The sequence below is a fragment of the Marmota marmota genome, unplaced genomic scaffold (assembly GCF_001458135.2).
Source record: "Marmota marmota marmota unplaced genomic scaffold, marMar, whole genome shotgun sequence".
NCBI lineage: Eukaryota > Metazoa > Chordata > Mammalia > Rodentia > Sciuridae > Marmota > Marmota marmota.
In genome coordinates, this window is record NW_026000223.1 from 7,909,132 (window position 1) to 7,913,532 (window position 4,401).

The following is a 4,401-nucleotide window of genomic DNA, read 5'->3' on the forward strand; positions in this document are numbered from 1 at the left end:
AAATTTTTTTTTTTTTTTTTTTTTTGTTCTTTTGATTTGAAACTGTTTAATGAGTCTGTTGAATCCCAAAAAGGAGCTGAAGAATGTATCCTTGATTTAAACAGAAAGAGAACGATCTAAATGTCTTATTTATTTGTCATTGAGGGGACTCACTGCTGAACAAATTCCTTTATAGATTTATCAAGAAATCAGAAAGAAAATGGGTGGCCAACTTGCTAGCTCTCGCTTCACTTGTTCTCAGGGAAACAGCTCAAGAGAGCGAAATGGAGAGAAAGATCCAGGGAAGACATGGGCCATCCCGGTGCCATCCATAGACCCAGTCAATTATTTAATTAAAAGGTGGCTGCTTTTATCCTTGCAGCCCAACACCCCCCCCCTCTTCAGTAAGTACCACTCCCTACTGCTTCCCTGCTCTTTCTAAACGAAGACCCTCCACTTTGAAAAAGGCCCAGGCCTGTGGAGGGAGAGGGTCCCAGGGCAGTTCTGAGCTGCTCCAAGCAACTGGGGTCAGACAGCAGCTCTGCCTGCCTCTGTCCTGCTCTGAGGACTCCTGGCACCTTGCCTCCACACACAGAAATGTAATCTTCCCTCTGAGATAACAAAGAGCTGGGAGGGTCAGGGAGGATTTGTAGGCCCCTTGCCCTGCCAGCGAGTTGTCTGAGGGGGAGACAAAGGCTCTAACGCTCCAGGACCTGATAACCAGTTGGGGGCCTGTTGCCTCCCAGATCTGTGGGAGGAGGGGAAGGGTGCTGAATGAGAGGAAGGGAATCAGAGCTCTCCCCAAAGCCCTGTCAGCTCCCATTGTTGGAGAACACTGCAGAAAAATCTCTCCTTCTTTCTCCAGCTACTCGTGTCCTCAGAGTTCTTCCAGGAAGGAAGGAGTCCCTCTTGCTCTCTCCCCACACACCATCCCGACGCTGTCCTGCTTCCTCTGAGTCTTGAGCACCAGGGATGAACTCCCTACTTCCCAGGGTCAGTACTGCAGAGTTGATGCTTCTTTGTTAGGAGAGCGTTGATGGAAGAAAAAAAAAATGCATCTATACTGGGTGAAGTTGAACTCTGCTTGGTCCAGCCTGCAGGAATCCCTGGGACTGGTAGGAACTGGGAATCAGCAGATTCTCCATTCTGAGAGCTTATTGCTAGAGGGGATTCAAGAGGAGAGAACTGTCTGGGTTTTTTTTTTTTTCCCCTCCAAAGTGAATCATTCACAGGTTCCTGGGAGCAGGTGGGCAGCCCAGCCTTTTGCCCCAGGCCCCTGGAGTTAGGGAGCAGCAGCCAGTTACCATCTGGCCACCATTTGGTGACCCCTGGCTGTTCTCAGCACAGCCTCAGCCTGTCAGAGAAGGGAAGGTCTTGTTTGGATTGGTGTTTTTGTAAATAACATTCACTCTCCCCTACCAACTGGGAGTGGGAAGGGGAGCTTGCAGTAGTGGCAGCTTGGCCCTTCTGGCCCTGATGCCACATTTATTCATTAAGCATCGGGGCTGGGGAGGGGTACCTCTTGTGTGTCAGGCACTGTGTTGGACACAATGAATCTGAAGTAGAAAGAGAGGAAGGTACCACCTTCAGGAGCTCAGTCTTGTGGGGGAGCACTCTACATTACAAGTAGTGCCACCTAGGGGTATATGCATGGGGTTTGGAGAGGAGAGATTAGGAAAGATGACTCAGAAGTGTTGCCTGAGTCTTTCTTGAAAGTCGATAAACAACAAGTGAAAACCCATAGATTCTTCTGGGATAACTGAGAAAAGAAAGCCTGGGGAACACATCTGGGGTGAGTGGTGGTTTAGGTGGGCATTGAGGCCTTTGAATTATTTTGCTTTGAAGGGATGAGCACAGTCTCTGGGGTCAAACAGCTTTGAATGCAGATTCTGATTCTGCTACTTCTTTCTGGCTGTGTGATCTTTGGGTGAGTGTTTTAATTCAGCTCCGTTTCCTCAAGGGTGAAGTGGGCATAACAATGGTAACGGTTCTTCATGGGACAGTTGAAATGATTAAATGAGATAGTACCTGGAATGCACTTGTCACATGCCTAGCACCTTATAGGTGCTCAATAAAATTGCAGCCATTATTTCTTTTTAATAAATAACACACTTGGCACCGTACTTAGCACATTGTAAGTGTTCAATAAATGGTAGCCATTGATATTTTATTAGCCCTGGGAATTTCCTTTGACCCAAGATATCTCTTTTGGAGGCTGTTTTCTAGGCATCTGTGTAACTTTACTATCCATTCACCACGCCATTCCTGCCCCAGATTCTGTGTTCTCCAACTCCAGCTGCAGGAAAGGATGTTTTCCACACCCATCTCCCCCTTTCTTGCTGCTCCCCAAGAGAAGCAGCACTTTTTGTTACAGGTTTCACTGCAAAACAAGAGGAAAACAAGAACATGTATGAAGGAGCTAAGGAGGCTTATAAAACCTCAGCAAATCCTTACCACCACGGTCCCTGGGCTGGGTTTCTGACCCCCTTCACAAAGCTAACTACAATAAAACAAAACAAAACGGCTGACCTTCTGTCCTTTGCTTGTCTTCTGGGCTCCCCAAACTCTCCCCTCTTCCTAACCCCAACTTACAAACCTTCTCCCAGTTAAAGCTACTCAACCAGAGGCCAGGGACTGGAGTCAGAGCAAAAAACAATTTGCATTTCTGAAGACCCCCCACCCGGGAGTGAAGGACTCAGATCCTTGACTTCTGCCTATCCTAGGAACACAGATCAAAGTTTCAGGGTTAGACTTGGATCCTTGAGGATTCAACTTTGAAGTGGATTCCAACCAAGAATATGCTAACAAAGTTGCAGATGACTTCTCCTGGGTTGTGAAGAACTTTTGGTGATATTGGGATGGGTAGGGTCAGAGAGGAAGAATAAAAGAATAATAAAAAAAAAAACACTTAAAAATAGTGTTCTCCTATTTAGGTTAAAAAAAGATACATGTATTTTAAAATAATGGAAAATAATGGTGTTCATGGGAAAATGAGCACTCAAAACCATTGTTGGTGGGAGTTTGGATCAAGTAAACATATTTGGGAGCCATTTGATAATATGTATCATCATTTAATAGGTACATACTTTATATGTTTTTTTGACCCAAAGATTCTTTTCTATGAATTTATTAAACATTTTGTTGTTTTGGGTGTTTTTTTTTTTCAGGGTACTAGGGATTGAAACCAGGGATGTTTTACCATGGAGCTACATCTTCAGACTTTTATCTTTTTCTTTTGATATATGATCTTACTAAGTTGCTATCATCTTGCTAATTTGTTGAGGCTGGCCTTAAACTTGTGATCCTCCTGCCTCAGCCTCTCCAGTCACTGGTATCACAGGCATATACCACCATACCTAGCTTATTAAACATGTTTTTGCATACATACAGAAAGACTGTTTACTGTATAATGTAGGTGTCTATGTGTGTGCCCCTATTTTTTTTTTAACACAGTTAAGTGGTCTGTTATATACACAATACAAAACTTGTTTCTCCCTCTCTTTATTAGTACATAATAATCTTTCTTATTCCTTTTAACAGATGCCCAGTTTTGCAGTTATAGATGTGCCTGATTATTTCACCAGAGCCCCTGTCGATTGTTCAAATGAGGAGCATGCACATTATTTTCAGTGCTTTTTACCCACAAACAATGCTGTGAAATTATTATTGTATACACATAATACAATCATCCTTGGTATCCAAGGCAGATTGGTTCCAGGACTTCCTCATGGACACCAAAAATCTGAGAATGCTTAAGTCCCTTACATAAAATGGCATAGCATTCGTCTATGACCTTGCACATCTTTCATATACTTTATCTAATCTCTAGATTGCTGATAATACCTCATATAATGTCAATGCTATGAAAATAGTTGTTATATTATTGATAAGTTGTTGTATTATTGATAATGATAAGAAAAAAGCGTGAGTGTTCAGTACATATGCATTTTTTTTTCCACCAGCACTGGGAATTGAACCCAGGACAGCTCTTCCACTGACCTACATCTCCAGCCATATTTATTTGTTATTTTGAAACAGGGTCTTACTAGGTTGTTTACTGTCTCACTAAGTTGCTCAGGCTGGCTTTGAACTTGTAATCTTCCTGTGTCCGTATCCCAAGTCATGGGGATTACAGACATGCACCACTGCACCTGGAGATGCAATTAATAATGTATATATTTTTTCAGTTCTTTGTCAGTTGAATCCATTTATGCTGAATGCTATATCCTTGGATACAGAGGCCATGCTGCATGTGCTTACGTACAAATAGACTACATGGAAAGAAACTCACACAACTGGTGAATTGGATAACTAGGGATCAGAAGGTGATGGTGATTTTAGATTATGCATGCTATTTAAATTTTTACCATATACCTGTATTTCTCCATCTACTGAATTTTTCTATTCTATTAAAACAAAAGA

The 4,401-nt window shown here is 42.7% G+C and overlaps 1 long non-coding RNA gene across 1 annotated transcript in view; it reads left to right on the plus strand.

Moving 5' to 3' along the window:
- Window positions 1–1,848, plus strand: part of LOC125613216 — a 25,395-nt gene extending 23,547 nt beyond the window's left edge. The window contains exons 2-3 of the long non-coding RNA XR_007343719.1: window positions 1,006–1,011; window positions 1,825–1,848. This is a non-coding gene — a long non-coding RNA (uncharacterized LOC125613216). The remainder of the gene's footprint in view (window positions 1–1,005; window positions 1,012–1,824) is intronic.
- Window positions 1,849–4,401: the final 2,553 nt, after the last annotated feature.